Below are 13,512 nucleotides of genomic sequence, written 5' to 3'. Positions count from 1 at the left end.
TGTGTGTGTGTGTGTGTGTGTGTGTGTGTGTGTGTGTGTGTGTGTGTGTGTGTGTGTGTGTGTGTGTGTGTGTGTGTGTGTGTGTGTGTGTGTGTGTGTGTGTGTGTGTGTGTGTGTGTGTGTGTGTGTGTGTGTGTGTGTGTGTGTGTGTGTGTGTGTGTGTGTGTGTGTGTGTGTGTGTGTGTGTGTGTGTGTGTGTGTGTGTGTGTGTGTGTGTGTGTGTGTGTGTGTGTGTGTGTGTGTGTGTGTGTGTGTGTGTGTGTGTGTGTGTGTGTGTGTGTGTGTGTGTGTGTGTGTGTGTGTGTGTGTGTGTGTGTGTGTGTGTGTGTGTGTGTGTGTGTGTGTGTGTGTGTGTGTGTGTGTGTGTGTGTGTGTGTGTGTGTGTGTGTGTGTGTGTGTGTGTGTGTGTGTGTGTGTGTGTGTGTGTGTGTGTGTGTGTGTGTGTGTGTGTGTGTGTGTGCACACTATAATAACAGTTGCACTTGAAGAAACTTCGTATGACCTCGAAGAGTTGTTCACTGAAGTCATTGTAGTAAACAGTTCAATTTCACAGCCTGAGTCTGCCCGCGTATCAAGAATCTGGCGTTCCTTGGTGGTGTAATCTTTCTTCGCGTAGTTGTCGTATCCTTCGCTATCGCTCATACTGCTTCCCCTTTCCGGAGTATTTGCAGCTGCTCTCTCTCCCTCTCTCTCTCTCTCTCTCTCTCTCTCTATAAGTCCGAATATAAGCGCTGCTGCACATGACTGCTGTTGATTCTGATATCAAGTGAATCCGGCTTGGCCTCATTTCACTTAGTGAGTGAACTATACAGTGTCTTTAAAAAAGAGCAATGGCGTTACTCGAAGAAAACCTAGTGCTAATTGTTTCCAGTACAGTGGCGTAGCCACCAGTATTTTTTTTTTTTCGTTAGTGAGGTTTCAGTAGGGAATTGTAATTAATTTTCTAACTTGAGAAGTATTATCCTGGTTATCAAAGTGTCAATGAGGTATCTGTAGGTACCTCCAAAGGGCATCTAACTGCAGAGTTTTCAACGACGAACTGATGGCGTACAAATTTTTTTCGGACTGGTAAAGAAACCCCATGAAATATAAAAAAATGCCACGCGACCGCGTTCCCACTCGTATCCATAAAACAGCGCCCTAAAATAAGCTGATTGAAAGCAACTGCTTCGCCTGTCTTAAGCCCGAAAAGATAGCGCATCACCTAGATAATGGAACGGAGGGTGCACTAACAGCAGGTTCTGTGGCTTCACAGCTATTCCTCCCTCGCATTTCTACGTCACTCTTATTACCCGTCTCCCAAGGGCGATTGATCACATTGATAACAAAATCCCCTTGATAACGCGGCCGAAGCGCCGCCCTGACCACGCACGAAACTCGAAAACCAATGCAATAGGCATAGAATGTTACAAAATCCTGGCTTTGCTCACACCGCATCGAAAAAGTGCGCGCACAGCTATACTTCGCGCCAGAAACTTGCTTCGGACCAAAGCGAAATTAAAATGACGGTTTTATTTTTCGTGAGAGTGTATACCTGCTGAAAAAAGAAGCTCGTGGCAAAAGAATAAAAGCGACATAAGGAGACCGGGAAGCGACCCACGTGTAGACAAAAGGCAAAACCGATGCGTTGAGGAAAGTAAATTCGCCACTTCTAAATGAGCCGAATGGGCAATCGGTATACGTGTGCACAAAAAACGACAAGAAAAAGGACACCATCAGAGTTCAGTGTGCCATTACTATCTGTGAATTCGTAAGCTCACTTAAACACAAGCTGCTGGCTAGAGGACGTGCTCCAATAGGGGTCCTTCTGCAGCTACGCAGTACTTAGCCTGCTTTCTCACATCTACAGTGGCTTTCTTGATGACCGACGCTGGAATTCTACGGCAGACATCCGTTACCCTTGCCTTGAACTCATCTGCCGTCGTTATCTCTATAATGCAAAACACGATCTTTCACATAACCCCAGACAATTAAATCAAGTGGAGAGAGGTCAGGTGACCTAGCCGGCCAATTTACAGGCCCATGCTTTCCAATCTATTGCGCATGAAAAAAACGCATCCGGCCAGTTTTGTGCGTGGCTGCTGCTGTGTGCTGGCGCCCCATCTTGCTGATGCCACAGAAGTGGAAGACGTGACAGCGAGACTTCGCCGAGAAACTCATGCACCACTCTTTCAAGAACTTCGTGCCAGTAACGCTGACGAGACCGATTATAGCATCGGCGTGAATTCCTCACCACGCATTGAACGACCGCTGGTACTGGTGCCGATTGCGCTTTACCCAGTGTGGATTGGAGTCGCTCCAATAGTGTGTGTTATGCAAACTTATCTGGGCGTATCTGCAAAGAGTGCCTTCATATATGTGCACGTGATGTTGCTCAAAAAGTCCGGTGACTCATCCGCTTTTGTGAGGACTCAGTTTTAACAAGCTAGACAATTCTGCAGGTCCCTATATTCCAAGCATTGTTGCTGTTGAAGTGGTATGAGTGAAAGGCCGAGTCAACTAGAATCTTCCAAACTGATACTTGGAAAGTGGTACCTGGGCGGACATGTCCTGCGCGCTAGCGTGAGGGCATGAGGCCATGAATGCTAGAGCATCCGTGTGTAGCCTACGACTCAAAGATGGAGTCCTCCGCCGCTGTTTCCGGAAGCTGCCGGTGTGTCTCAGGTTTTCATAATTTCTGATGATAGTGGATGCGTTTGGTTGACCAGCACACTTTCAGGACTGATATATATTTGCAGCTCGATCCCAAGGCAAGGATCATGTTTTCCTTCTGCTCATTAGAGAAAGACATGGAGACTGGGACGAAACAAAACGCACCTTTAAGCCTTTGCACTGAAGTTGTCGATTCGCTTTTGTGATGATAAGGTTTGTGACAAAAAAAAAATGAAGAAAACCATCCGCGTACTTTATCTACGCTAATATAACAGCTATAACAGCTTGTTTCCAACAAAACCGAACGCGACGTGTTGCTTCAGCCGGGGAGCGGCAGATAAAGCACTATCTCGATCACGACGTTTTTTTCTTTCTTTCTTTCTTTCTTTCTTTCTTTCTTTCTTTCTTTCTTTCTGACTAACTCGGAGGGAGCCTGTTCGAGGGCGCTGCAGTATGATGCGGGTGGGAGCGCAGTCCGTGGTGCTGGGATGAACCTTTCCTTTTGTTTCCCCCCCCCCTTTCCGTCTGCGAAGTGTCTCCCCACCTCCCGTGCTCCCCCTTTCTTTCTTTACAAAAGACGCTTTAAAAGCGGCACACCGCCACCCCCCGAAGAACAACCCCCTGAAGAAGGAGCCGAATGGGCTCCGAATCGTCGCGCTAATAAAATTAAGTTATTTGGTTGGAGTCAGTCTCAAAGTCCTAATCAATTTCCCAACCAGACAGGCAATTCTGTCGAAATGTTTAGCTTCAATTCCAGGAGTTGGAAAGAAATACTACTTGCCGACCTGTGCCCTGAATCAAGCCACTATATATCTACTGCATGATTCCTATACTCCAACCGAGTCCTCATTTACACAGATGTCTCATCGCCTCTAGGCAACTCTACTGGTGCAGTAGTTATTCCGTCGACGCCAATCTGCAAGAAGTTCAAGATCACCCATGTCGCAACATTGACAGGGTCCGAAGTTGTCATCCTCCGTAGCGCAGCGCTTTATGTGCATCAAGAGTCACTAAATCGCTGGGCTATATTTTGTGACTAAAAGGCAGTCTTGCAATCACTTTTATGGGTTCCGCGTCGCGGGCCAGAATAACAATTGGCGGCAGAGATACGAGGAGGGAGGGAAAGAGATAAATAGAAGGCAGGGAGGTTAACCAGAATAACGTCCGGTTGGCTGCCCTACACCGAGGGAATGGGAAAGGGGGAAAACAAAGATAACAGGGAGATAGAGAGGAGGGAAGGAAAGAAGGAAATTGTGGTGAGTTCGCTGACATGTGTGGCCTTACAGAAATTGCATTAATACGAAGGCACTACCATCAGGCAGTAGGCAGAGACATAGTACTTCAGTGGCTACCTGGGTACTGCAATATCACGGGCAATGAAAGTGCCGACAACGCTGCCCGTCAGGCACATGGACTGTGTGAAAGCACCTTGAGAACATTGTCGAGAATGGGTGTGGCGTAGCATCTCAGTGTTCTTGCCCATATTATCGCTCTAAGAAAATTGAATACACCAGACTTCACGAACCATCGCCTATATGCCATGGATCCACATATGAGATCACAAATTTTACACGGTTTTACTCGACGGGAAGAAACGTTACTCTGCCGCATTTTACTAGGGGTTTCTTTCACGAAGGTCTTCTCATTCCTAATTGGAACGGTGGACAGTGCCAATCGCAGCACATTGTAGAAGAAACGATCAAACATCTCCTGTGTGACTACTCAACATGCGATGATCAGCAGATTTCTGTTTGTACTGCTTTAGTGCACTTATATGACATGCCTTTCACAGAAGGAAACAACTTGGGACGGTGGCCTTGCGCGTCTGCTAAGTATAAAGCCACAAAAGCGCTGCTGCGTTTCTTGAAATGCAACAGCCTATATAACCATTTGTGATTGACTCAGCGATGAACGCTTCATTGTGTGTGTAGCAACGTAAAATGTGAACGGTTCTCTTCCTTCTCATCTTTCAATCCCCTTTCCCCAGTCCAACGTACCCTACCGGCCTCCGCGCGGTTCCTCTCCCTGCCTTTTCCTTATGATTTCTCTCTCTCTCTCTCTCTCTCACCGAACCTTCTCTCTGTTCCGGCTATTTTTCAGTGTTTGCCTCTAGCTAGGCTGACTGGATTAGTAGTGCGCCTATGTTTAGTGATGGCAATGTTTAAATTATATAAACCGTGAGCGCAGATGTCGACACACTTTAGCCTTGAAGAACAGCTTGCATCCACAAAAGCGACGAGCAAACTAATCTGAGCCGGCACACATTGACCCGAAACTGCATGTTTAACAACAGCAAGTATTTGTTTTTGACATTTGCCAACTTTATCATCGCCTGCAGACACTGCTGTTTGGCTCCCCATTCTCGACGTCTCCGTCCCCTTTGTACCTGAGATTTCTCACCATGCTTCGCACGGCACAACTGCCGAGTGTGTCAGCCTTTCCCGTATTCAATTACTTCCGCGCTTTTCACTCGCTACAGCTTCTAGGTTTCGCTTCTTCGTTTCCGCGGCGTCTGTTCTCACGCGCCTCGCCCGAGACGCACGTCTCGCTGGCCTCGTTTTTCCTATCGTGCTTCTACTCACGGAACCCATTAGCGTTAACGACCAGCGTGCTCAAAGTCTCCCGAGGACATTCGCAAACGATGGCGCTTTTTCTTTGCCCCTCTAACTGAAAGGCTTGCGATGGCCACAGAAACTGGGAACCAAGAGAATCGTTCAGACAAAAGAAATTGAAACGACCTCCGAAGTTACCGTGGTCCATTGAGAGAAAAGGCGAGTTCGCTATCACTTTATTTGTGTTTCGAAAACTGCACATTGCTCTATTCGACAACAATGCAAATTAAAGGAACAAAATAGCTAAGCGAATAAAAATCGACCAGTCTTGGTAGGAATAAGTGGACTGAAAATCGGCTGTGTTAGAAGGCAATTCTCTGCCATATAGATGTTATGGAATAAACACGAGCGAATAAAGGGCTTTTATAATATTACTTCTTGCGTACTGCCTATTCCTCTTGTGACTCTGCAGCACTTTCCTTCCTCGGCAAAGAATATCGCCATCCGAAATGGCTGAAGCTATTTCCGCTAAGTAACACGCGTGCATACTAAACACTTCTTTGTTTCTTTTCTTTTATCTATTTTTCCTTCTTTTTTAAATTATGGGCGTGCAAGGTGTACGGGCACAGTTTCTTTCCTTCTCTAGCTATACGAGAAACGACCTCAAGGAACACATCCTCATTATCTGAGCCTTAATGTATCCTGGCGAAGCATGACAAATAAAGCTTGCGAACTCGTTGCGTCTTGCTGCGTTAAAATTGCTTTTCGCTAAAACACTGAAGCATCGAGGTGGCGTAATGGCTTTGGTGTTGCGCTGCTAAGCACGAGGTCGCGGGATCAAATTCGGGCCGTGGCGGCTGCATTTCGATGGCCGGCGAAATGAAAGAACACCCGTGTGCCGTACATTGAGTGCATGTTAAAAACACCCAGGTGGTCAAAATTAATCCCGAGTTTCCCAAGACGGCGTGCCTCATAATGATATTGTTATTTTTCACGTAATAGCTAAAAATATAGTTTTAATTGAAGCATTTAATTTTGCGACGAAATATAGATACCTGAATTATATATTTGTTTCTATTGACCGCGAGATATTGGCTCACATGTTTGCTAATACAGAACAATAATTCTAATTCATGGTTTCAAACCTTAACTTCGTCTATCTTTGTGTGTGCGTGTAAATTATCTTGTATTTGTCTTCGCTTACTCGAGTGCTAATGAGACTCCATATGTCCCGACAGTAGGGTTCATCCTGAATCATGAACAAAACATTTATACTAGCACAAATTGAATAATGAGGACATCCAGCTTCACTGTTATTACTTGGGTACCCAGAAACAACACGACGTTGAAATCATTTTTCAGCACAATAAAATGTAGCAACTGGCGAACCAGGTGTCCTAAAGAAAATATGTAATAATGCGCCAAGAACTTGAAGGCTGCAAATGAATCAGTTTGACATTTTAAGTGTCTTCACAGTTTCAAGAGTTAAGATCGCTACTTTTGAAACAACACTACGCATTCTTATTTTTCACCTCTTTCTCTTTGCCCAATTCTTTGAAACAGCCCAATGAGCAATCCCCACCCGAAAATGTCGATATCGAATCCTATTGTTTCAAAATGCGAGCGTGGGAACAATTAAAGCGTATGAGAATGAAGTGAGTTGTAGACGTGGTTATACAGAAGTCTGTCGTGTTTACACGCACGTTGCCGAAGGCATACAACCATACAGAACTCGTTCAACAACTACGACAAGCGTGACTTCGCATCCCAATTTTCGACGACAGCTCGGGCTGTAGGCAGACTTCGGCGCATAGCAACTGGTTCGCCGCTAAAAGTCGCACCATTCGGTTCTGTAGAGCTCACGAGTGTATCTACGCGTCTCATACAACTTGCTGACTTGAAGAAATGGGAGAGATTATTGATGTCGAACTTGCTCTTGAATGTGGTGCTAATCTACGGTGCGTGTCAGGTACCGGCAATTGCCGTGACTGCACTGCCTTACAGCTGCCACCAACGAGCTCGGACGGTCTCTAAACGTCTTATGTTCTGTTGTTAGTTTCGCTTTTCCTCGTGCACTTTGCGATCGCGCTCTAACCACAACAACGATTTTCGGTTCTCGAAACTACGTGCTTTGCGACAAGGTTACAAAGAAGTAAAGAACAAGACGTGCGGAGCCCTGAGTGGAATCGAAATCCGGCTTTACAGAGTGGCATGGCATTTGGGGGTTCCACCTCTCTACCCCTTGGCCTTTCATTGGTTTCATGATATTATTTACAGCAACATGTACACGCAACAGCACCTAATCAGCAATATAGTGGCACGAGGGATAGACACACAACATTCACCAGATCTGCATACTTCAATATAGCGGTCACGACAGTCACCCACACAGGAAAGACACCATCACACCCACTGTTCATGCTTGCAGAGAAACTTTATTAAAATGTAGATCGCGCTCTAAGGATAAGTCCCTCACCTCTGTCGAAGGTCACCGATGCTAAAGCAGACAAAAACACTGCGCCTGGAGAGTGTGGTGACGCCGCTAGCTGTTATGAATTGTTGACCTCACACTTTGAAGCTTATTTATAAAATGGCAATGAGGTGAAAGAACTTAAAGCCAGCAGTAAAGGGCAAAATGCACGCTATGACAAAGAGTGAAAAAATATGCCTGTCTCTTTATACACCACCGTAGGTATCCCAGTTTCAATGAATGCGGCGTGCAGGCGTTGCGCTGCTAAGCCCGAGACCGCGGTGCCAAATCCCGGCCGCGGCCGCCGCGTTTAGATGGCAAAAACGCCCTTGCACCGTGTTCTGGGTGCACGTTAAAGAACCCCAGGTGGGCAACATTAATCCGGAGTTTCCCACTATGGCATGCCTCATAATCATATTGGAGTTTTGGCACGTTAAACAAGTGTATTTAATTTTAATAGGCAGTTAATGAAGTTTATTTTTCTCAACAAGAGTTTAGTCCGCGCGAATGTGCTGTTTATTTGACCCAGTACTACGCCAAACTGCAATATTTGTAAATTATTGCAAAATGCAAACTGTGAATTATTTACGTAAAACTTCATTTGGTCGTAATTGGTATACATAATTCTGAACTTAAACTTACAGCGCAAACACCTAGGACGATGATTTAATTAGATGATCTTAAGGAACATGGACATGGCCTTGTGCTTACCCACGAGAGTCCACAAAACAATGTATTGCAGTTCTTGGAACTGAAGCTTGAGTTCTGTGAACGCCATGTGTGTTGGGCGTATCAACCCCGTGCGAAAAAAAGGAACTTTTGTCCTTTAAGTCAGCGCACTCGAAAATTGTGAAAAGAGGCATTGCGTCGTCTTGTATGGAATCGGCTCTTAAAAGTTCGTGTGTGCATAAGATGGAAGAAAGTTTTCACAATCAGATCAGTCGACTTCTGGCAGCTGGGTTTCCTATGTCGCTTTTGACTGCCGTGGTTGAAGCTCTGATTCAGAGAAGAAAAACCACAAAAATGCCGGCCGCCGAACGTGAAACGCGCAGGCCTACGATGGTCCCTTATATACATAAGGTCACTCATGAACTCAAGGAAGTTGCTTGCAGGCATGGTGTTCCTTTGGCGTTTTCTGCGCCGAACAAGCTTTCAAAGCTATGCTCTCGCACCTGCGGAGAGAGCAGAGGAGGATGCCAAAATCGGCATGGTGCTTCATACGTGCCGTGCGCTGTCGGCGTGGTTTATGCCATTCCACTATCATGTGGTAAGGCGTACGTTGGCCAAACAGGGCGTTGCGTCAATGAGCGACTCAGGGAACATGAGCAAAAAGCAAACAAAAATGTAGATAGAGGAGAGCACCTTGTTGCGCATATAAACTCTTGCAACAATTGTGAGGCGCGATTTGATGGGACGTCGATTCTTGGCAAGAGCAAGAATGAGCATGCGCGGCTTGCCTTAGGATAAGTCTATCACATAAAAAGACAAGGCGATAATTGCATCAGTGACACATCTTTGTCCCTGCAGCCATCTGAATTTGACTTCCTACGTTTGCGTATGTGATAGTTTGGCCGATCTCTGTCATGTAATCTGTGCGCCTGAGCGGTTGTGTGGACTAGGGTATATATATATATATATATATATATATATATATATATATATGCTTCGCATGACGAAGAAATAAAGAAGTTGTTAGTCAGCGCCACTGTGTGTCGTATCTTCCTTTTGTGGTTCGTCTTAGGTGTTTGCACTGTCAGTTTAAGTTTTATTTATTTAATTATTTGCGTCATGCTGTGCAGCTGGTTTCTAAACCAGCAATGAGCCTAAATAATTTAATCTAAATCAGTAGTAAGAATATAAAGGCAGGGTATGAATGAGAAAGACGAATAAATTGTGTCTCCTCTCCACTTCCGCATTACCGTGGAGAGCAAACTCCACAAGGGAAGACGACAGGGACTAGAATCGACGTTGACAAAATTTTTCTTTCTCTAAAAGAAAATTGCTAGCGCTTCTGCAAATGTTTACTCCAACCGATACAAGAAAACACAGTAGAAGAGTTACTGCGCATAATAATGCACCAGCTATCGCGTTACCGCTTCGCATTTTGGGCAGAACAGGAGTTATCATTTTGCAGGTAGCATTGGAAACGTAAGAGGACTAAATCTCTGACAAGAGAACGAGGAGCAGTTTTCTTCATGCTACGATGTAGCACGGCCATTAGAAGAGAAAGATAATGTATATGTTTAGGCGGCCTGCAATGCTATTGCAATGATCATCGTTTAACAATGTGCGTGAGTGCCCATTATTAAACTTTTGAAAGTCATATATGATTATGTGATAAGTAATCAGTGTAAGCAAAACATGTATCTAAGTAGTAGCGTAGTACTTTCTATTATGACAAAAACATCAACAATCGTGTAAGCAACAGCAGAATCAAAAGTGAACATTATTATTTACACGTGGGTCTCTTCTACGTATTATATACCAAGTTCTTACAGTCATTTGCGCGTTACTGCATTGACGTCACGTCGTCTAGCCTTAGCACACATTCTCCTCTTCGTGATATGGCTCCATGCATTATCGCGCGTATTCATTAGGTACTTAATCACTGCTCTATTTCTCTCTCTCTCTCTCTCTCTCTCTCACTTATTTTGCTAGTTTCGTATAAAAGGTCATAGCTAACTTACCAGCGTTCAGGTGCCGTGTCTTTCTTTTGCTTTTCTTTTTTTCGTGCGAACTCTGCACATTGACGGTCCTTCCGCTTTCCACTCTTCCTTTATCGGAACAGAGCGTATACTGTTGCATGGTCACTCGGACGCCGATGCGATCACGACGCGTTCCGCCACCTGTGTGTGCACAGTGACCCGCGGCCAGCACTTATTGTTTCCCATGCACTGTCCTTGCAGTGAACCTTCTCGCCGCAGCGCCCAGGAGCCTACAGTAGCGCTGCAGCCAATAACATCTGCATGCCAACGTCGTACAAGCTGCCTGCCTGCCTGCCTGCGCACGCAAATCGGTCACGCACGGCAGCAGCAGCAGCGCCAATATCCCGAGGCACGCCACGCGGGATTCGTATTCCTGGTGCACACCCTGGGAGGGCTTCGAGAAACTCATAGTCCTGCGCGACCACGGTGCCGCGGTTTTTCCAGACCTCCGTCCTCGGCGCTGTGCCACGGGTCACCACGAGCGCTCCCTTCTTCTTTTGTGCTGACGCAGACGGACGCCAGCGGGGGCATAGGCGCTGTTATTGGCGCCGTGCCTCCTTCGCTGGCAAACCGGGTGGAGCAATATGGGCCTGAGACGTGCCGTTCCCGTTTCTTTTGTGCTTCCGGTCGACGAGCTGCCAGGCACTGTCTGCGGAGCGAGCGTGCGCTGAAACATCCGACACGACACGGACGAAAGGCTTTGGACACTTTGGATGCGTCGGGCGTGTTCTCTCGGGCGCGTGACACCGACCCGAAAGGCACACGACTTCCGTCATTTATCGCACCGAGCGATGCATTTTTACGTTGAACGCAGCTGGCGGAATCGGAAGTGAAAACGCCGTGCGTACAAGAAACGGCGGATCGCTGCAATTTTTGACGTTTGTGACTTGCGGCGCGTTTGACTGCAAACTGTTAAAGGGTTGTATTACGAGTTGTCCGCACTCAGTTTTTGACATGTTCGCCGAAGCATGCAATGTGTCTCATCGCGCAGATAACTTTCACCATGAAAAGACTAGCCAGCCTTAATATTACAAAAACGATGTGCTGTCTTGATGGACACATCATTTTTAATAGCAAAGCCTAATATTATTGCAGGCCGATCTATTTCTTCAGTGCCCGTATGCGCATACATGCTCGAGATACAGCGTCTATGTTGAGACATTTCCGAGCAGCTGGTTGACAGTCAGTCGTGTGCTCGCGCTGTTTGAGCTGCAGCCCTTCAAGCGGAATTTTTCCTACGGTCTTCATTTTTTTCCTTTCGACATCGGGAAATAAGTTCTAGCAGTTCTTGATGACGAACACTCAATCAGCTGGTGTCCTGGATGGGCGCCTTTCACGTGGCCTTTGCGGAGAAGCTCACCCGTACGAAACGAACCAAGCATACCGAAGATCGTCGCCAGAGGACGAACCCAGTGATCTAACCAGAGCGGCGGATCTGGTTAGATCCCAGTGATCTAACCCCCCCTCCCCAGTAATGCCTAAATGGCGCTGTGGTTAACGGAGTAAATATTTACAAAAAAAAAAAGAGGTTGCGCGCTATCAAATCCTCGTCGACCCACACGGCTCACCATTCACCCTCCAAACCCGTATCGCGGGCGAACTTTAGGAGGATAGTATAGCAAGGAAAAAACACGACAATGTGAACACGCTAGAAGTAAGAGATTGTACATTTGGTATTCGAATACAAACCGAATGAGATTTCGCTCCTAACATATATTATGCGGGTGCAGAGCTCCAACAAATAATATAGAATGCAAAAAAAATAAAAGACTAAGGCACTGAGTTCCCGTAAGTGAACTTGCCCGTTTCATCAACAACAGCGCGAATACTGCAACGAGCCGGACCATGGCAACCGCATCAATCTCTCCCCCGTCATGCTTCTTGTTGTCGGTGCAGCTGCTGGCAAAACGCACACAGAAAAGACAAATGATATCGTTTATTGGGAGGAAATTGACGCCTGAGCGTTACTTGAACAGGTTGCTGGCACCAGAACGCGTTTAGGTTCGCAGCTGTACGCTGACTTCCGTCTCAGCTCTGTAAATTGCTTTCGCTGAAGGTGTTCAGTGAAAACTGAATTCCAGCAAAATATGCTTCGCGTACTTTTTTTCTGTTTGAACCAGCAAAGTCTAGGCCTACTATATGATCGGTATATCCAGCCCAGCCTGACGCACTGCTTTCAGTTTGTTCATCTCGACAATTAATTCTAACCGCGAGGCCGCATGACCCACCAGTGCATATTTGCACGCGGTGTATATTTAGACACAAATTTAACTGAGGCTGTTTGATGATTTGATATTTGATGATTCAGCAAATCAACCTCATCGCATTATAAAGCTGTGATTGAGTTGTTCGATGACATAACTTACAAGCTCCCGTCGTTTCACGAGGCACGTCGCGTAGCTACCCGGGCAGAACGTGGGCTCCGCATGGTGAGAGTACAATGTACGACCGGCTGTTACAGATGCGTTATCATAAATACATTTTAAGTTCACAACGACGAGCGCGGTGACCCAACAACGTCAGCTAAGTGACAATACTGCTTTATCTGTACGCACGACCTGGAGCGCTGACGTTAACTCCACCAAGACAATCAAGATTCTTTATGAGGGTCACTGCAGCGAAAAATGTAGATGGAATCTATTTACGCGTTCCACCGTGTAGCAAGCGCTCCCTATATAAAAACAATAAATACAATATATATTATTTCGAGACTGGAAAGCCGTAGTTAGTGGCTGATAAGGCAGAAAGCGTCGAGATATGAATAATACGAAAAACAGCCGTCATTTATGTCCCTTCAAGACATTAAGCTGACCCAATTCCTCAAAAAATAAAAGAAGTACGAGGAAGGGAATGGGATGAGGAGTGGGGGGATATGCCGAGCAGGCGTCTTGGAATACATATCGCTCCGGGGATATTAAAGTCCGCTGCCTCGAACTTCCGCTGGTGCCGGCACGAGATTGACCCCTAATGGGCGCCTCGGTCTACCCGAGCGAATAAGCAGGCGCTGATCAAGAAAAACCACCCTCCGGGAAAATTCCCCAATATCTCGGACTAGCAACGCTTAATGGGACACTCATGAGCTTTTTGCCCGTGGTGTTAGCAGACGACTTCCACGAAACGCTTTCATTTCTGT

Source organism: Dermacentor andersoni, chromosome 5 (genome assembly GCF_023375885.2).
Source record: "Dermacentor andersoni chromosome 5, qqDerAnde1_hic_scaffold, whole genome shotgun sequence".
Taxonomy (NCBI): domain Eukaryota; kingdom Metazoa; phylum Arthropoda; class Arachnida; order Ixodida; family Ixodidae; genus Dermacentor; species Dermacentor andersoni.
Note: the sequence above shows the minus strand (reverse complement) of the source record.